General features: G+C 25.9%; 1 protein-coding gene across 2 annotated transcripts in view; it reads right to left on the bottom strand.

The window, feature by feature from the left end:
• Window positions 1-22590, bottom strand: part of Trim9 (E3 ubiquitin-protein ligase Trim9) — a 751598-nt gene that overhangs the window by 624074 nt on the left and 104934 nt on the right. For both annotated transcript variants that reach the window (XM_075297069.1, XM_075297070.1), the window contains exon 4: window positions 9129-9194. The gene's annotated coding sequence lies outside the window, so the exon portion shown is untranslated. The remainder of the gene's footprint in view (window positions 1-9128; window positions 9195-22590) is intronic.

The raw sequence follows: 22590 nt of genomic DNA, 5'->3' as shown, positions 1-22590 counted from the left end.
AAATTTTGCAAAACTTTCATATAGAAATGAAATTTTGATCAAATTGCCTATAGGAATGACATTTTGATTAAATTTCCTATAGGAATGAAATTTTGATAACATTTCCTATAACATAATATTTGGCAAAATTTTCCTATTAAAATGACATTTTGGAAAAATTTCCTATAGAAACTTAATTTTGATTAAATTACCTATTGGAATGAAATTTTGATAAAATTTCCAATAGAAATGATATTTGATAAAAATGTCCAATCAAAATGATATTTGCACTGAAAAACCAGTGAACCCACCAGGAAGAACAATTTTGGTTAATTTTAGAAAATTTCGATTATTTTTATAAAATTTTAACTAAACAGTATTACAAACGGTGACATCGCACCGATATCACAAAAAAAAGTAATTTTTTTCGACAAAATAAAAAAATTATCAGAAATAATTAAATTTTTTCACTTGTTAAAGAAAATTTGCAGTTTGAAGGGGAAAATTGGAGTTCAGGAAGAAAAATGTTGGCTAGTTTTAGAAAATTTTGATTATTTTCAGAAAATTTGAACTAAACAGTATTACAAACGTTGGCATCACACCGATATCACAAAAATAAGGAAATATATTTCGACAAATTCAAGAAAATTTATTAGACATAATTGATTTTTTTCACTTGTTAAAGAAAATTTTGTAGTTTGAAGGAAAATATTGGAGTTCAAAAGAATGTCTTTACGAAGTTCAAGATGGGCGCATTATTGGTCAAGTTTACAAATTTTAAGAAATTCTGAACTATTTTGTGGGTGACACGAATTTAGGTAATCGTTATGCTTCATTTGTCTATATAATTTTTTCCTCTGTTTTAGTAAATTTAACTAAGGTACGCAAAAAAATATTAAAGTCATGGACATTTTCTTAAAAAGTAATAATTCCATGAACTAAAAGAGAGTTAAATCGGCTTTAGTGAAATATAGGGTTCACTTTTTTTTAGTGTGGGAAAAATTTCCTATCAAAATGACATTTTGAAAAAAATTGCCTATAGATTAAAATTTTGAAAAAAACATCCTATATGAATGAAAAAATTTCTATCGAAATGGAAATTTTGCAAAAATTTCCTATGGAAATGAAATTTTTCAAAAATTCCACGTAGAAATAATTTTATGAGAAAATTTCTTATAAAAGTCAAACTTTGACGCAATTTCCTATAAAAATAAAATGTTTTAAAAATTTCTTATAGAAATGAAATTTTGGAAAATTTTTCTATAGAAAAGAAAATTTGCAAAAATTTCTTAAAGAAATTAAATTTTACAACAATTTCCTAAAGAAAGACTATTTTGCAAAAATTTCCTATAGAAATGAAAGTTTCACAAAATAGATATGAATTTAAAACAAGTATATACGGCCGTAAGTTCGGCCAGGCCGAATCTTATGTACCCTCCACCATGGATTGCATAGAAACTTGTACTAAAGATTGTCATCCACAATCGAATTACTTGGGTTGTGGTATCTTAAAACTTCTTAACATCGTTTTCTAAATTGTGAGTTAGTCCATACGTGGTAGAGAGCCAGAATTGAAATATGGGGCTCGCTTATATGGGGGGCTATATACAATTATGAATTTGATATGGACCAATTTTTGTGTGATTGGGGATCGATTTAACTGAGGGCTATATATAACTATAGACCGATATGGACCTAGTTAGGCATGGAGTTAATGGTCATATACTAGCACAATGTACCAAATTTCAACTGACTCGGATGAAATTTGCTCCTCCAAGAGGCTCCAAAACCAAATCTCGGCATCGGTTTATATGCGGGTTATATATGATTATGGACTGATATGGACCACTTTTGGCATGGCTGTTAAATATCATGTACTACCATCACGTACCAAACTTCAACCAGATCAGATGCATTTTGCTTCTCCAAAAGGCACCGGAGATCGGTTTATATGGGGGCTATATAATTATGGATTGATATGAACCAATTCCTGCATGGTTGTTGGATACCTTATACTAACATCACATACCAAATTTCAACCGAATCGGATGAATTTTGCTTTTCCAAGGGGCTCCGGAGGTCAAATCTGGGGATCAATTTATATGGGGGCTATATATAATTATGGACCGATTTCAACCAATTTTTGCATGGGTGTTTGAGGCCATATATTAACACCACGTACCAAATTTCAACTGAATTAGATGAATTTTGGTCTTCCAAGAGGCTCCGGAGGTCAAATCTGGTGATCGGTTTATATGGGGGCTATATATAATTATGGACCGATGTGGGCCATTTTTTACATGGCCATTAAAGACCATATACTAACACTATGTACCAAATTTCAGCCGGATCGGATGAAATTTGCTTCTCTTAGAGGCTCCGCAAGCCAAATCGGGGGATCGGTTTATATGGGGGCTATATATAATTATGGACCGATGTGGACCAATTTTTGCATGGTTGTTAAAGATCATATGCGGACACCATGTACCAAATTGCATCGGATGAAATTTGCTTCTCTTAGAGTCCCCGCAAGCCAAATTTGGGGGTCCGTTTATATGGGGGCTATACGTAAAAGTGGACCGATATGGCCCATTTGCAATACCATCCGACCTACATGAATAACAACTACTTGTGCCAAGTTTCAAGTCGATAGCTTATTTCGTTCGGAAGTAGCGTGATTTCAACAGACGGACGGACGGACATGCTCAGATCGACTCAGAATTTCACCACGACCCAGAATATATATACTTTATGGGCAATATTTCGCTGTGTTACAAACGGAATGACAAAGTTAATATACGCCCGTCCTATGCATAGGATGGTGGAAGGTAAAAAAAAAAAAAACTTTAAGAAATGATTTTGTGAAAACATTCCTTATAAAAGTGAAATTTTGACGCAATTTCCTATATAAATGAAATTGCGCAAAAATTTCCTAACGAACTGAGATCTAGACACAATTTTTTATAGAAATGAAATTTTCCAAAAATTTCTAAAAGAAATAAAATGTTTCAAAACATTCCCATAGAAACGAAATGTTAAAAAAAATCCACAAAATTTACTTTTTATACGAATTAAAAAAAAAAACTTATTTAAAATTTAAAAATTTTCCCAACTTAAAAAATCAACCTACCTTCATCTTGTATGGACTAGAAAAACAATCTGTTTATATTTTCATTGACTCTGGCACTTTCGACCACAAGAGTTCATTGCATATCTCTAAACTTGAGTGTTTTTGCAGTTGGAATATCCTTGATAGTTGATGTGCCACTGGACAATAAGTGTTCATAATCCGATATTGTCATTTAGAGGATACAATGTAGTGCAGCAGGCGTAGCAGCTAGGTGGTGAGGCATAGTGAATATGACCACAAAAGTAATTATAAAATAACAAAAGTTGCATGTCGAGCCCTAACTACTTCTGGGACACTGTAGGTCGTTTCGTCTTCGATAACCTTTTTGTAGGAGGGTTTTACACGAATGTGGTGATTGCATGACTTGCATGCATATGCCCAAAATTCAAGATGGGCTGTCTCAGCTTTATGATTTAAATTGAGCCAAAGTCAAAAAGGTTACAATAATCAACCACAAATTTGCATCAATGGATTTTGCAATTAATATATTCAGTTATATCCTTTTGTGGACTTCCGTTTTTTCCCTGTGTTTGGATTACAGCCCCCTATTATGTTGACACTTAAGCACCTTACCACCTTTTTAGATGACTTCCGTTTCCAGTTACTGCACACGTATCACAGTGTATCCCTATATGTGCATATGCGTGATACACGAACATCATCATTACTGACTTAATATGTAAATCGCAAATATAATTTAATGGGTCCGACAAAATAGTACTTTGGCTGTGTGTGAGTTTTTTTTTTTTTGGTTCGATGAAATATTTTTGCAAAATTTAATTTTGACAAAATTTTATTTCTGAAGAAATTTTTTGCAAACTTTTATATCCATAGAAATTTTGTCAAAATTTCATTGCTATAGGAAATTTCGACAAAATTGTGTTTTTATAGTAAATTTTGCCAAAATTTTATTTCTATAAGAAATTTTATGAAAAATTAATTTCTATAGAAAATTTTGTAAAAAAATCATTTCTAAAGAAAATATTGTCAACATTTTATTACTATTGAAAATTTTAACAAAATTTTATTACTATTGAAAATTTTGGCAAAATTTTCATTTCGTTAAGAAATTTTGGTAAAATTCCATTTTTATAAGAATTTTTGACAAAATTACATTTTTACAAGAAATTTTGAAATGGAAAAAATTGTATTTCTATAGGAATTTTTTGTCAAAATTTCATTTCTGTAGAAAATTTTGTAAAAATTTCATTTCTCTAGAAAATTTAATTTTTTGAGGATGTTTAGAAAAATTTTTGAAAAAAATTATTTCTATAGGAAAGTTTTAGAAAATGTAATTTTTATAAAAATAATTTTTTGTAAAATTACATTTGTATAGGAAATGTGGTCAAAATTTCATTTCCATAGGAAATTTGGTCAAAATTTCATTTCCATAGGAAATTTGGTCAAAATTTCATTTCCATAGGAAATTTGGTCAAAATTCATTTCCATAGAAAATTTTGTAAAAATTTAATATCTCTGAGAAATTTTTGTAAAATTTAATTCCAATAAACAAATTTTTCCAAAATTTCATTTTTATAAGAAAAATTGGAAAAATGATGGGAATGGGAATTTTTCAAAATTTCATTCCTTTGCGAAATTTTTTCAAAAATTAATTGCTATAGAAAATTTGTGCAAAATTTCCTATAGACAAAAAATTTTGACAAAATTTTCTATAGACAACAAGTTATTCAAAAATTTCCTATACACAAGAAATTTTGACAAAATTTCCTATAGACAAGAATTTTTGACAAAATTTCCTATAGACAAGAATTTTTGACAAAATTTCCTATAGACAAGAATTTTTGACTAAATTTCTAAAGACAAGAAATTGTGACAAAATTTCTTATAGACAAGAATTTTTGACAAAATTTCCTATAACAAGAAATTGTGACAAAATATCCTATAACCAAGAAATTTTGACAAACTTTCTAAAGACAAGAAATTGTAAAAAAATTCCTATAGACAAGAAATTATGACAAAATTTTATATTGAGAAGGAATTTTGCAAAATTTTCCTAAATTAAATTTCGATAGAAAATTTTGACAAAATTTCATTTTATAAGAAAAATTGGAAAATTTTTGTTTCTAAAGGAAAATTTTCAAAATTTCATTCCTTTGGAAAATTTTTTCAAAAATTAATTGTTATAGAAAATTTGTGCAAAATTTCCTATATACCAAAAATTTTGACAAAATTTTCTATAGACAACAAATTATTCAAAAATTTCCTATACACAAGAAATGCTGACAAAACTTCCTATAAGCAAAAAAAAAAAATTGACAAAATTTCCTAGACACAAGAAATTTTGACAAAATTTCCTATGGGCAAGAAATTTTGACAAAAATTGGAAAATTTTTCTTTCTAAATGAAAATTTTCAAAATTTCATTCCTTTGGGAAATTTTTTAAAAATTTACTTTATATAGAATATTTGTGCAAAATTTCCTATAGACAAAAAATTTGGACACAATCTTCTATAGACAACAAATTTTTCAAAAATTTCCCATACACAAGAAATGCTGACAAACTTCATATAAGCAAAAAAATTGACAAAATTTCCTATAGACAAGAATTTTTGACAAAATTTCCTATAGACAAGAATTTTAACAAAATTTCCTATAGACAAGAATTTTAGACAAAATTTCCAATAGACAAGAACTTTCCCATACACAGGAAATTGTGACAAAATATCCTATAACCAAGAAATTTTGACAAACTTTCTAAAGACAAAAAATTGTGAAAAAAAAATTCTATAGACAAGAAATGATGACAGAATTTTATATTGAGAAGAAATTTTGCAAAATTTTCCTAAATTCAATTTCGATAGAAAATTTTGACAAAATTTCATTTTTATATGAAAAATTGGAAAATTTTTCTTTCTAAAGGAAAATTTTAAAAATTTCATTCCTTTGGGAAATTTTTTCAAAATTGAGTTTTTATAGAAAATTTGTGCAAAATTTCTTATAGATAAAAAAAATTGACAAAATCTTCTATAGACAGCAAATTTTTCAAAAATTTCCTATACACAAGAAATGCTGACAAAACTTCTTATAAGCAAAAAAAAATTGACAAAATTTCCTATAGACAAGAAATATTGACAAAATTTCTTATAGACAAGAAATTTTGTCAAAATTTGTGCTCGACAACATATTTTGCAAAAATTTCCTATACACAACAAGAAATTTCCTATACAACAAAAAATCTTTAAAAAAGTATCTTATAGACAAGAATTTATGACAAAATTTCGTATAGACAAGAACTTTTGGAAAATTATCCTAAATTCAATTTCGATAGAAAATTTTTACAAAATTTCATTTTTATAAGGAAAATTAGTAAAAATTTATTTCTAATGGAATTATTTTTCAAAATTTAATTTGTTTGGGAAATTTTTTCAAAAATTTCAATTTTTTGGGAATTTTTTTGCTATAGGCGTTTTTTATATTGAGAAGAAATTTTGCAAAATTTTCCTAAATTCAATTTCGATAGAAAATTTTGACAAAATTTCATTTTTATATGAAAAATTGGAAAATTTTTCTTTCTAAAGGAAAATTTTCAAAATTTCATTCTGTTGGGAATTTTTTTTTTTAAATTTACTTTTTATAGAAAATTTGTGCAAAATTTCCTATAGACAAAAAATTTTGACAAAATCTTCTATAGACAAAAAATGTTGACAAAATCTTCTATAGACAAAAAATTTTTCAAAAAATTCCAAAAAAATTGACAACATTTCATAGACACAAGAAATTTTGACCAAATTTCCTATAGACAAGAAATATTGACAAAATTTCCTATAGACAAGAAATTTTGACAAAAATTGGAAAATTTTTCTTTCTAAAGGAAAATTTTCACAATTTCATTCCTTTGGGAATTTTTTTCAAAATTTACTTTTTATAGAAAATTTGTGCAAAATTTCCTATAGATAAAAAATTTTGACAAAATCTTCTATAGACAACAAAAATTTCTATAAGCAAAAAAAAAGAAAATATTGACAAAATTTCATTTCTATAAGAAAAATTGGAAAATTTTTCTTTTAAATGAAAATTTTCAAAATTTCATTCCTTTGGGAAATTTATTCAAAATTTACTTTTTATAGAATATTTGTGCAAAATTTCCTATAGACAAAAAAGATCTTCTATAGACAACAAATTTTTCAAAAATTTCCTATACACTAGAAATGCTGACAAAACTTCCTATAAGCAAAAAAAAAATTGACAAAATTTCCTATAGACAAGAATTCTTGACAAAATTTCCTATAGACAAGAATTTTTGACAAAATTTCCTATAGACAAGAAATTTCCCATACACAGGAAATTGTGACAAAATATCCTATAACCAACAAATTTTGACAAACTTTCTAAAGACAAGAAATTGTGAAAAAAAATTCCTATAGACAAGAAATTATGACAAAATTTTATATTGAGAAGAAATTTTGCAAAATTTTCCTAAATTCAATTTCGATCGAAAATTTTGTCAAAATTTAATTTTTATAAAAAAAATTTGAAAATTTTTCTTTCCAAATTTTCAAAATTTCATTCCTTTCGGAAATTTTTTCAAAATTTACTTTTTATAGAAAGTTTGTGCAAAATTTCCTATAGACAAAAAATTTTGACAAAATCTTCTATAGACAACAAATTTTACAAAAATTTCCTATACACAAGAAATGCTGACAAAACTTACAATAATCAAAAAAAAATTTGACTAAATTTCCTAGATACAGGAAATTTTGACAAAATTTCCAATAGACAAGAAATATTGACAAAATTTCCTATAGACAAGAAATATTGACAAAAATTGGAAAATTTTTCTTTCTAAAGGAAAATTTGTAAAATTTCATTCCTTTGGGAATTTTTTTCAGAATTTACTTTTTATAGAAAATATGTGCAAAATTTCCTATAGATAAAAAATTTTGGCAAAATCTTCTATAGATAACAAATTTTTCAAAAATTTCCTATACACAAAAAATGCTGACAAAACTTCCTATAAGCCAAAAAAATTGACAAAATTTCCTAGACACAAGAAATTTTGACGAAATTTCCTATAGACAAGAAATATTGACAAAATTTCCTATAGACAAGAAATTTTGTCAAAATTTGTGCTCAACAACATATTTTGCAAAAATTTCCTATACACAACAAGAAATTTCCAATACACAGGAAATTGTGACAAAATATCCTATAGACAAGAAATTTTGACAAACTTTCTATAGATAAGACATTTTGACAAAATTTCCTATAGACAAGATATTATGACAAAATTTCATATTGACAAGAAATTTTGACAAAATTTCCTATACAAAAACAAAAAATCTTTAAAAGAAGTATCTTATAGACAAGAATTTATGACAAAATTTCGTATAGACAAGAAATTTTGGAAAATTTTCCTTAATTCAATTTCGATAGAAAATTTTGACAAAATTCCATTTTTATAAGGAAAATTAGTAAAAATTTATTTCTAATGAAATTTTTTCAAAATTAAATTTTTTGGAAAATTTTTCCAAACATTTAAATTTTTTGGGAATTTTTTGCTATAGGGGTTTATTATTTCTGATTGATTATCGTTGACCTTTTAATTTTATTTTTAAATAATACTTTTCATAGTTTCGGCTATAAGTCGATTAAAAAACATAGGATTGATATTTTTATTGCCAATATTTCGGATAACTTCGTCAAAACCGTTTTCAAGGATTTATTTTGGTGTGCACAGCTTCACACTCTGTTTTACACTGTAAAAATTTCATTTCGGAACGAAATTTTTACAAAATTTCAGTTTTACAGTACTTTGTTTTCAAAATTTAAATTCTATCGGAAATTTTTATTTCAAAATTCCATTTCTGTAGGACATTTTTGCAAACTTTTATTTCAATAGGAAATTTGTGCAACATTTCATTTAAGTTTTTTTTTTTAATTTAATTTCTATAAGATAATATGGTAAACCTTTCATTTCACTTTTTGCAAAATTTTATTACAGTAAATTTTGTTTAATTATTTATTTTATTGAAATATTTAAAACATTAAAAACTCTTACCTTATTGCCAGAAATTCGTTGTAGTATACATTAACAACAACCTTCTACTTTCACACTTCTGAGCACCTGCAATCAAGAGACAAAAATCAAATTTCAAACCAATAATGAAAATTAGACAGAATTAAATTCTTAAAAGTAGGATTAACGGTTAGTAAATTGCACCCAATTATAAAGCTCACACCTTCCTTGCGAACTATTGAAACGAAATTAAAATGACATTGATGCCCATAATGGTGTTCGGTTCAAACTATTTATAATTAACACAAGCAAATTCATTTCGAAAATAATTTGTTGTAAATGTAAAAGTATTACATTTTCGTTAATTGCTTTATTGTCATACATGAGTTGTGAAAACTCACAAGTACACACAAATATATGCACATACCAACATACATATATAACAAGGATAATAGGTATAATTTATTTAGCATACTCCCAAGTCTAACTTAGAGAACGAGTAAGGGTATGTAAACTTACACCAATACAATGGCTTCAAACAAGCAAAAGAGAGAAATAACAGAGTGAAGTGAATGAAGCAGGTGAATGAAAAAGCAATTTCCTTTAATTAGTTTACTCTCTTAAGTTAATAAAGTTTATAGAATAAACATTCTTTAGTGTTATGAAGATGAACAAGATGGAGAAGTGACACAGCTTTTTTCAACATCAAAATATTCAGTTAGACAAAATCTCGTAAAGAATTCTTATAGGAATTAAATTTAGTAAAGATTTCATATTAAAAAAATTTTGCAAAATTTCCTATACAATATAATTGTGTAAAAATTTCCTTTAAAAATGAATTTTTTAAAACATTTCCTATAGACAAGAAATTTATAAAAAATTTCCTATATACAAGAAATTTGTACAAAATTTCCTGTAGAAAAGAAATTCTGACAAAATTTCCTATAGATAAGAAATTTTGAAAAAAAAAATCCTATAGGTAAGAAATTTTGGAAAAATTTCCTATAGACAAGAATTTTGACAAACTTTCTTATAGTCAAGTAATTATAAAAAATTTCCCATGGAGAAGAAATTTTGAAAAATTTCCATAGACAATACATTTTGCAACAAAATCCTATATACAAGAAATTTTAACAAAATTTCCCGTAGACAAGAAATTTTGACAAAAAAAGAAATTTTGGACAAAAATTCGTATAGACAATTAATTCTGACAAAATTTCCTATAGACAAGAAATGTTGATAAAATTTCCTATAGACAAGAATTTTGACAAACTTTCTTATAGACAAGTAATTTTGAAAAAATTTCCCTTAGACAAGAAATTTTGAAAAATTTCCATAGACAATATATTTTGCAACAAAATCCTATATACAAGAAATTTTAACAAAATTTCCTATGCAAAATACATTTTAACAAAATGTCCTATAGACAAGAAATTTTGACAAAATATCTTAGAGATACGAAATTTTGGCAAAATTTCCTATAGACATGAAATTTCGACCACATTTCCTATAGACAAGGATTCTTGACAAAATTTTCAATATATCAGATATTTTGACAAAATTTCTCATAGACAAGAACTTGTGACACAATTTCTTATAAACAAGAAATTTTGGATAAAATTTCGTATAGACAATAAATTCTGACAAAAATTCCTATAGACAAGAAATTTTGACAAAATTTCCTATAGATAAGAATTGTGATAAACTTTCTTATAGACGAGTAATTTTGACAAAATTTCCCTTATACAAGAAATTTTAACAAAATGTTCTATAGATACGAAATGTTGGCAAAATTTCATATAGACATGAAATTTCGACCAAATTTCCTATAGACATGAAATTTTGACAAAATTGCCTTAGACAAGAAATTTTGACAAAATTTCCAATATATCAGAAATATTGACAAAATTTCTCATAGACAATAAATTGTGACACAATTTCTTATAAACAAGAAATTTTGGACAAATTTTCGTATAGACAAGCAATTTTGACAAAATTTCCTTAGACAAGAATTTTGACAAACTTTCTTATAGACAAGTAATTTTGATAAAATTTCCCTTAGGCAAGAAATTTTGAAAATTTTCCATAGACAATACATTTTGCAACAAAATCCTATATACAAAAAATTTTAACAAAATTTCCCATAGACAAGAAATTTTAACAAAATTTCCTATAGACAAGAAATTTTGACAAAATTTCCTATGGAAAAGAAATTTTAACGAAATTTCCTATAAACACGAAATTTTGACAAAATTTCTTAGAGATACGAAATTTTCACAAAATTTCCTGTAGACATGAAATTTCGACCAAATTTCCTATAGACAAGGAATTTTGACAAAATTGCCTTAGACCAGAAATTTTGGCAAAATTTTCAATATATCAGAAATTTTGACTAAATTTCTCATAGACAAGAAATTGTGACACAATTTCTTATAAACAAGAAATTTTGGACAAAATTTCGTATAGACAAGAAATTTTGACAAAATTTCCTATAGACAAGAATTTTGACAAAACTTTCTTATAGACAAGTAATTTTGTTAAAATTTCCCTTAGGCAAGGAATTTTGAAAAATGTCCATAGACAATATATTTTGCAACAAAATCCTATATACAAGAAATTTTAATAAAATTTCCTATGGAAAAGAAATTTTAATAAAATTTCCTATAGACAAAAATTTTGATAAAATTTCCCTTAGACAAGAAATTTTTACAAAATGGCCTATAGACAAGAAATTTTGACAAAATTTGCTATAGATAAGAAATTTTGACAAAATTTCTTAGAGATACGAAATGTTGGCCAAATTTCCTATAGACATGAAATTTCAACCAAATTTCCTATAGACATGAAATTTTGACAAAACTTCTTAGAGATACGAAATTTTAATAAAATGTCCTATAGACATGAAATTTCGACCAAATTTCCTATAGACAAGGAATTTTTACAAAATTGCCTTAGACGAGAAATTTTGGGAAAAGAAATTTTGACTAAATTTCTCATAGACAAGAAATTTTGGACAAAATTTCGTATAGACAATAAATTTTGACAAAATTTTCTATAGACAAGAAATTTTGACAAACGTTCTTATAGACAAGTAATTTTGATAAAATTTCCCATAGGCAAGAAATTTTGAAAAATTTCCATAGACAATACATTTTGCAACAAAATCCTATATACAAGAAATTTTAACAAAATTTCCTATAGACAAGAAATTTTAACAAAATGTCCTATAGACAAGAATTTTTGACGAAATTTCCCTTAGACAAGAAATTTTAACAAAATTTCCTATGAAAAAGAAATTTTAACAAAATTTCCAATAGACAAGAAATTTTGACAAAATTTCCCTTAGACAAGAAATTTTAACAAAATGTCCTATAGACAAAAAATTTTGACAAAATTTGCTATAGATAAGAAATTTTGACAAAATTTCTTAGAGATACGAAATGTTGGCAAAATTTCCTATAGACATGAAATTTCGACCAAATTTCCTATAGACAAGAAATTTTTACAAAATTGCCTTAGACAAGAAATTTTGGGAAATTTTTCAATATATCAGAAAATTTGACTAAATTTGTGACACAATTTCTTATAAACAAAAATTTTGGACAAAATTTCGTATAGACAATAAATTTTGACAAAAATTCCTATAAACAAGAAATTTTGACAAAATTTCCTATAGACAAGAATTTTGACAAACGTTCTTACAGACAAGTAATTTTGACAAAATTTTACTTAGACAATTTCCCTTAGGTAAGAAATTTTGAAAAAAATCCATAGACAATACATTTTGCAACAAAATCCTATATACAAGAAATTTTAACAAAATTTCCTATGGACAACAAATTTTAACAAATTTCCTATAGACAAGAAATTTTGAGAAAATTTCCCTTATACAAGAAATATTAACAAAATGTTCTATAGACAAGAAATTTTGACAATATTTCCTATAGACAAGAAATTTTGACAAAATTTCCTATAGACAAGAAATTTTGACAAAATTTCCTATAGACAAGAAATTTTGACAAAATTTCTTAGAGATACGAAATTTTGGCAAAATTTCCTATAGACATGAAATTTTGGCAAAATTGCCTTCGACAATAAAATTTCCAATATATCAGAAATATTGACAAAATTTCTCATAGACAAGGAATTGTGACACAATTTCTTATAAACAAGAAATTTTGAACAAAATTTCGTATAGACAATAAATTTTGACAAAATTTCCTAAGACATGAAATTTTGACAAAATTTCCTATAGACAAGAAAGTTTGACAAAACTTCCTGCTGACAAGAAATTTTGACAAAATGTTGTAATCCAGTTACTTTAAGGAGCCACCGTGTTGCAATGGTTAGCATGCCCGCCTTGCATATACAAGGTCGTGGGCTTGATTCCTGCTTCGACCGAACACCAAAAAGTTTTTCAGCGGTGGATTATCCCAACTCAGTAATGATGGTGACATTTCTGAGGGTTTCAAAGCTTCCCTAAGTGGTTTCACTGCAATGTGGAACGCCGTTCGGACTCGGCTACAAAAAGGAGGTCCCTTGTCATTGATCTTAACATGGAATCGGGCAGCACTCAGTGATAAGAAGTTCACCATTGTGGTATCACAATGAACTGAATAGTCTAAGTGAGCTTGATACATCGAGCTGCCACCTAACCTAACTTGCTTTGACAAAATATCCTATAGACAAGAAATTTTTACAAAATTTCCTATAGATAAAACGTTTTGACAAAATTTCCTATACAAAAATTACTATAGACCGATATTTGACAATATTTCCTACAGACAAAAAATTTTGGGAAAATTTCCTATACACACGAAATTTTGAAAAATTTCTTATAGACGTGAATTTTGACAAACTTTCTTATATACACGGAATTGTAGCAAAATTTCCTATGGAGAAGAAATTTTGAAAAATTTCCATAGAAAAGACATTTTGCAACAAATTATTATAGACAAGACAAAGTTTCGTATAAACACGAAATTTTGACAAAATTTCCTATAGACATGAAATTTTAACAAAATTCGTTATAGGAAATTTTGACAAAAAAATTTGACAAAATTTCCTATAGACAAGAAATTTTGACAAAATTTCCTAAAGACCAAAAATGTGATCAAATTTCCTACAGACAAGAAATTTTTACAAAATTTCCGATAGATAAGAAATTTTGGCAAAATTTTCTATAGATAAGAAATTTTGGCAAAATTTTCTATAGACAAGAAATTTTGACAAAATTTCCTATAGACAAAAAATTTTGGCAAAATTTCCTATAGACAAGAAATTGTTACAAAATTTTCTTTAGACAAGAAATTTTGACGATATCCCCTATATTTTCCTATAAAAATGAAATTTTGATAAAATTTCCTTTACATAAGAAATGTTGACAAAATTTGCTTTACTTAAGAAATTTTTACAAAATTTCCTATAGTTATGAAATTTTCACAAAATTTCCTATAAACAAGAAATTTTGACAAAATTTTCTACAGACAAGAAATTTTGACAAAATTTCGTATAGACAAGAAGTTTGAACAAAATTTCCTATATACAATTTTGATAAAATTTCCTATAAACACAAAATTTTGACAAAATTTCCTTTACATAAGACATTTTGACAAAAATTCCCTACAGATATGGAATTATGACAAATTTTCCATTAGGAATGAAATTGTGACAACATTTCCATAAATTTTGACAAAAATTTCCGTACACACGAAATTTTGACAAAATTAATTATTATATAGACATGAAAATTTCCTATAGACAAGAAATTTTGACAAAATTTCCCATAGACAAGAAAATTTCACAAAATTTCCTTTACACAAGACATTTTGATAAAATTTCCTATACACAAAAATGTTGACAAAATTTCCTAAAGATAAGAAATTTTGACAAATTTTCCTATATAAATATAATTATGACAAAATTTCCCATAGAAATGAAATTTTGTAAAATCTATATGAACAAAATTTTGACAAAAAATCGACTTTAATATAAGAATAAGTGTGTGTGTGTTATCTAAAATGAACGTTAAAAATATCATCGAGACGAACAACACGCACTTAGTGAATCATCAACATTTCCTTGAAATGTATTCATAATTAAGAAGCTTCACTTACATCAAAGTAAAATCGAGTTAACCTTTCTAGGGTAATGAAACAAAAAAATATTTAATTGGACAAGAGGCTCTCAGGTTCTTACATTAAATTAACTCATCGCCAAACACAAAGATGCTTTAAATATTTATTATTAGCAGCAAATAAGAAAACAAGAAAAAAAACAACCCAAATTGGCTTTTAATACAAATACTTGAGAAGAAGTACTGGAGAATGGGGTCAACCAGGAGCAAAGTAAATGTGGAAAGCTTGTGAGGGTGGTTAATGTAATCGGGCAACCGTAGGCAATGAAAGTAAAGTCGACACACTTTCCACAAGAGGTGTTTTTAATTAATTCTAATTGAGGAGTACCAGTTTCAAAAGTACCAACAAAAATTGATTATCATAGCCCGTTACTGCTCCGTTTGCCAAGAGTTAAACGATTCTTTGTATTTCTCCTTGGGAGCAGAAAACCATTTGACGGGAATATTCCATTAAAATATATACACTGCAAATAAGTTTCTGTTTTAGCTGAACAACTTTTCGCATAAAAGTGAAAATTATTGTAATGGAAATTTAAATAATAAATGACCGTTACAAACTCTTTTACCACAAAAGTTTATGCAAACCTAACAAAATGGAATTGCACAAGTGAAAGTAAGCAAAAAGGTTGAATGAGGTTCAACTTTGCAATGAAACAGTTGACCCATATTTGCATTTGGCTAATGTAAAATCTAAAGGAATATTAGCTATGGAAGAGGTAAATAATAAAAAAAATTAAAGGTTCCCAAGAAAAAAGTACAAAAATCGAAGCACATTAAGCGTTATTTTCAGATAAGCTTTAAGTGTGAGTAAATAGCAAGTAACATGCGGATATCCTTCCTACGATTAATTTTAACTGAAACATATATAAGATTTTCTAAAAATTCTATTTCTATAGAAAATTTTGTCAATAATTTATTTCAATAGAAAATTTTGTTAAAATTTTATACTTATAGAAAATTTTGTCAAAATTTTATATCTATGGAAAATTTTCTCAAAATTTTATTTCTATAGAAAATGTTGTTAAAATTTTATTTCTATAGAAAATGTTGTTAAAATTTTATTTCTATAGAAAATTTTGTTAAAATTTTATTTCTTTAGAATATTTCTCAAAATCTTCTTATATATAAAATTTTGCCACAATTCTAATTCTTTAGAAAATTTTGTGAAAATTTTATTTCTTTGGAAAATTTTGTCAAAATTTTATTTCTTTAGAAAAATTTGTCAAAATTCTATTTCTATAGAAAATGTTGTCAAAATTATACTTCTATAGAAAATTTTGTCAAAATTTTATTTCTATAGAAAATATTGGAAATTTTTTTCAAAATTTTATTTCTATAGAAAATTTTATTTCTTTGGAAAATTTTGTGAAAATTTTATTTCTTTCGAAAATTTTGTAAAAATTTTAATTCTTTGGAAAATTTTGTCCAAAATTTGGTTTCAATAGAAAATTTTGTAAAAAAATTTGTTTCTATAGAAAATGTTGTCAAAATTATATTTCTATTGAAAATTTTGTGAAAATTTTATTTCTATAGAAAATTTTGTCAAAATTCTATTTCTATAGAAACTTTTATCAAAATTTTATTTCTATAGAAAATTTTGTCAAAATTTTATTCCTATAAAAAATTGTCACAATTTTATTTCTATAAATTTTGTCAAAATTTTATTTCCATAGAAAATTTTGTCAAAATTTTATTTCCATAAAAAATTTTGTAAAAATTTTATTTCTATAGAAAATTTAATGAAAATTCTATTTCTACAGAAAATTTAGTCAAAATTCTATTTCTATGGAAAATTTTATCAAAATTTAATTTCTATAGAAAATTTTCTCAAAATTTTATTTCTATAGAAAATTTTGTTAAAATTTTATTTCTTTAGAATATTTCTCAAAATGTTACTGATATATAAAATGTCAAAATTCTTATTCTTTAGAAAATTTTGTGAAAAATTTATTTCTTTGGAAAATTTAGTCAAAATTTTATTTCTTTAGAAAAATTTGTCAAAATTCCATTTCTATAGAAATTGTTGTCAAAATTGTACTTCTATAGAAAATTTTGTCAAAATTTTATTTCTATAGAAAATTTTGGAAAATTTTTTTAAAATTTTATTTCTATAGAAAATTTTGTGAAAATTGTATTTCTTTGGAAATTTTTGTGCAAATTTTGGTTTCAATAGAAAATTTTGTTTCTATAGAAAATGTTGTCAAAACTATATTTCCATAGAAAAAATTGTGAAAAATATACTTCTATAAAAATTTTGTGAAAATTTTATTTCTATAGAAAATATTGTCAAACTTTTATTTCCATAGAAAATTTTGTTAAAATTTTATTTCCATAGAAAATTTTGTAAAAATTTTATTTCTATAGAAAATTTAATGAAAATTCTATTTCTACAGAAAATTTAGTCAAAATTCTATTTCTATAGAAAATTTTATCAAAATTTTATCTCTATAGGAAATTTTGTCAAAATGTTATTTCTAAAGCACGTTCGAAAACAAACCCAGCCAACTACAATCAAATCTATGATTTGAGTTTGGCAAAGGAAAAGAGATATGCTTGCAAATTTGTTTAGGCAGTAGCCGACTATCAAACCTTTTTTCGGAAGGTTAAAGTGTGGTTCACTTTGGGTTGAGTGAAATACCCGAATTTATTCTGATAATTGGTTGATAGTTTTGCTGCAAGTAGAGGATGCTGATGAGGAATGTGGTAATTCCGAAACAGCTGTACATCCAACAATCTTGCAGTCTATAGGGCAAATAAATTTGAAAGCATACTTTTCCTGTGTACAAGTGTAGTTTAGTCAATGCATGGTTTTAAGCTAAGATCAAAAACAACAATAAAATTTTATTTCTATAGAAAATTTTATCAAAATTTTATTTCTATAGAAAATTTTGTCAACTATAGAAAATTTTCTTAAAATTTTATTTCTGTAGAAAAATTTTCTCAAAATTTTATTTCTATAGAAAAATTTGTCCAAAATTTGGTTTCAATAGAAAATTTTGTCAAAATTTTGTTTCTATAGAAAATGTTGTCAAAATTATATTTCTATAGAAAAATTTGTGAAAAATATATTTCTATAGAAAATTTTGTAAAAATTTTATTTCTTTGGAAAATTTTGTGAAAATTTTATTTCCATAGAAAATTTTGTAAAAATTTTATTTCTATAGAAAATTTAGCAAAAATTTTATTTCTATACAACATTTTATGAAAATTCTATTTCTACAGAAAATTTAGTAAACATTTTATTTCTATAGAAAATTTTATCAAAATTTTATGTTTATAGAAAATTTTGTCAAAATTTTATTCCTTTAAAAAACTTCGTCACAATTTTATTTCTATAAAAAATTTTGTCAAAATTTTATATCTATAGAAAATTTTGTCAAAATTTAATTTCTATAGAAAATTTTGTCAACATTTTATTTCTATAGAAAATTTTGTCAATATTTTATTTCAATAAAAAATTTAGTCAAAATTCTATTTCTATAGAAAATTTTATCAAAATTCTATTTCTATAGAAAATTATATCAAAATTTTATTTCTATAGAAAATTTTGTCAAAATTTTATTTCTATTTTTTTTTCTATAGAATATTTTATCAAAATTGTATTTCTATAGAAAATTTTGTCAAAATTTTATTTCTATAGACAATTTTGTCAAAATTTTATTTCTATAGAAAATTTTGTCAAAATTATTTCTATACAAAATTTTGTCAAAATTTTATTTCTATAGAAAATTTTGTCAAAACTTTATTTCTATAGAAAATTTTGTCAAAATTTTATTTCCATAGAAACTTTTCTCAAAATTTTATTTCCATAGAAAAACTTTATTTCTATAGAAAATTTTGTCAAAATTTTATTTCCATAGAAACTTTTCTCAAAATTTTATTTCCATAGAAAATTTTGTTAAAATTTTATTTCTTTGGAAAATTTTGTGAAAATTTTATTTCTTTGGAAAATGTTGTCAAAATTTTATTTCTATAGAAAATTTTGTCAAAACTTTATTTCCATAGAACATTTTGACAAAATTTTATTTCTATAGAAATTTTTGTCAAAATTTTATTTCTTTGGAAAATTTTGTCAAAATTTTATTACTATAGAAAATTTTGTCAACATTTTATTTCTATAGAAAATTTTCTCAAAATTTTATTTCTAAAGAAAAAGTTGTCCAAAATTTGGTTTCAATTGAAAATTTTGTCAAAACTTTATTTCCATAGAAAATTTTGACAAAATTTTATTTCTATAGAAAATTTTGTCAAAATTTTATTTCTATAGAAAATTTTGTCAAAATTTTATTTCCATACAAAATTTTTGTTAGAATTTTATTTCTATAGAAAATTTTGTCAAAATTTTATTTCTATAGATAATTTTATGAAAATTCTATTTCTACAGAAAATTTAGTAAAACATCTATTTCTATAGAAAATTTTATCAAAATTTTATTTCTATAAAAAATTTTGTCAAAATTTTATTCCTTTAAAAATTTTGTCACAATTTTATTTCTATAGAAAATTTTGTCAAAATTGTATTGCTATAAAAAATTTTATGATTATTCTATTTCTATAGAAAATTTAGTCAAAGTTATATTTCTATAGAAAATTTTATCAAAATTCTATAGAAATTTTTATCAAAATTTTATTTCTATAGAAAATTTTGTCAAAATTTTATTTCTATAATAAAAAATTTTGTCACTATTTTATTTTTATAGAAAATTTTGTCAAAATTCTATTTCTTTGGAAAATTTTGTCAAAATTTTATTTGTTTGGAAAATTTTGTCAAAATTCTATTTCTATAGAAAATTTCTCAAAATTTTATTTCTATAGAAAATTTTGCCAACATTTTATTTCTATAGAAAATTTTGTCAATTTTTTTTCTATAGAAAAATTTGTTAAAATTTTATTTCTTTAGAAAATTTTGTCAAAATGTTATTTATATAGAAAATTTTGTAAATTTTATTTTCTATAGAAAATTTTGTCAAAATTTTACTTCTATAGAAAATTTTGTCAACATTTTATTTCCATAGAAAATTTTGACAAAAATGTATTTCTTTAGAAAATGTTGACAAAATTTTATTTCTATAGAAAATTTTATCAATTTTCATAATTTTTCTACTAACGTTACCTCCTGACATTCACCAATATTCCACAATAGACATATTTTGTTATCAGAACTGCTAGCAAAATTTCCAAATACAAATAATCTTCCACTTAGTATCACTCAAGCAAATATTATATATAAACATTTAAATGTACAAAAATTCCCCACTCAATTACAATAAACGCTATAACAATATTTGAATAAAAATAAAATAACACAATTTTCAGAGGAAAAGATATACACATGATATTCTAAGACAATCATACATACATATTGGTACAAAAATATGGAAATAAACATTTAAATGCATATTTACCAAAAAAACAATATACAAATATTTTTTTTTTTTTAAATAAATTCTTTGGTTCATTTTACATGGCCTATGTAAATATCATTTGTTGAATTCCAGATGTGTCTGTAGATGTAGTCATTCGTATGTGTTCAAATTTTTAAGAATAACACAATACCTGGCAAATTATTTCCGTTTCCATTGCTTGATTTGAATTTCTTTGAAAACAAAGCAACCCAAAGCAACGCACACAATCCCTACGCCCCCTTTACTGGTCTCCTATTGTATATGTATTTGGATTTTATTTCATCTTAAAATAATAAAATGGGGGAGTTTTGGCTGTGTGTTTTTGTTGGTATTTCAAACGAACTCGACAAGTTTTTAAATATCTCAATAAAGGAATATTGCATGTTTATATAATTTTTACGCATTTTTCATTAGGTTCCTTAAAAGAACGTAACAAGTAGACAATGCCAACGATGACAAAAAAATAAGTGAGATATATGGTATGTAAAAGGATAAACAATCACATTTAAAGTGATAAGGAAGCGTTTTGAGAAAGAGTTGCCATATATCTTATAATCAAATAGGGGAACAGTTTGAGAGCCATCGATATGAAATAGATGGCTTCTAAACTATATTTTCCGTTAACCAACCATCAGCATAAAACCCCTACTACATATAAACAACTTTCCGGAATCAATCAAGTAATTAATTAAGGTAATTACTTTTTTAATTGAAATTTCAACCATCACGAAAATAAATCAAATTAAACATGCTTTTTTTTCTTTTTTAATGTTTGTTATAAAGGGTCATACGGTCAAAATTTGGTCAAGGGAAAACGCGTGTAAATCGGTGAAATCGTTTATTTAAAGAATCAAATTAAATTTCTTTTTCAAGTTCAATTAGTATAAAATTCAGGAAAAATATTCAGTTAGGCTTTCGCTTTTCCAAATCCAAATTGCCGGGCCTCACGCTTGACACCTGCCATCAGATTTTGTACAGCCACCTTGTCCACTTTCTTTGCCGCAGAAAGCCAGTTTGCCTTGAACTGCTGCTCGTCCTTAGCAGTTTTTTGGTCTTCTTTAGGATCCGCTTGACACTAGGACGGAGCTCTGGCGTGTTGGGAGGGTTCTTGTCCTTGGGAACCACCTGCACGTTGTTGCCGGCGTACCACTCCATGGCCTTTTTACCGTAATGGCAAGATGCCAAATCCGGCCAAAACAGTACGGAACAACCGTGTTTCTTCAGGAAAGGCAGCAGACGTTTATTCAAACACTCTTTCACGTAAATTTCTTGGTTGACAGTCCCGGAAGCTATGAAAATGCTGCTTTTCAAGCCACAGGTACAGATGGCTTGCCAAACCAGATATTTCTTTGCGAACTTTGTGCTTGAAAATATTTTATGTGCTTGAAAATATCTGCTACCTTTCCCCTTCCTTTTGCCGTATAAAACTCCTGTCACGGAAGCTGCTTGTAGTCGACTTTGACGTAGGTTTCGTCGTCCATTACCACGCAGTCAAACTTCGTCAGCATCGTCGTGTACAGCCTCCGGGATCGCGCTTTGGCCGTCGTATTTTGTTTATCATCGCGATTTGGAGTCACTACCTTCTTGTAAGTCGATAGTCCGGCTCGTTTTTTGGCTCGATGCACGGTTGTAGACGATACACCCAGCTTATTTGCGGCATCTCGGAGAGAGAGGTTAGGGTTTCGCTTGAAACTACCGGCAACTCTTTTTGTCGTCTCAGCGGCTTCCGGTTTTCGATTTCCCCCCGATCCAGACTTCCTGGCTGTCGACAAACGTTCCCCAAACACTTTAATTACATTTGTAACGGTTGATTTGGCAACTTTTAGCGATTTTGCCAGCTTTGCGTGCAAGTAGCTCGGATTTTCGCGATGCGCGAACAAAATTTTGATACGCTGCTCTTGCTTGGACGGCATTTTGACAACTGAAGAGTGAATTCCAAAATCAAAATAGGAGCAACATTCTAC

Source organism: Haematobia irritans, chromosome 2 (genome assembly GCF_050003625.1).
Source record: "Haematobia irritans isolate KBUSLIRL chromosome 2, ASM5000362v1, whole genome shotgun sequence".
NCBI classification, from domain to species: Eukaryota; Metazoa; Arthropoda; class Insecta; order Diptera; family Muscidae; genus Haematobia; species Haematobia irritans.
This window is presented reverse-complemented; position numbering and strand designations above follow the sequence as displayed.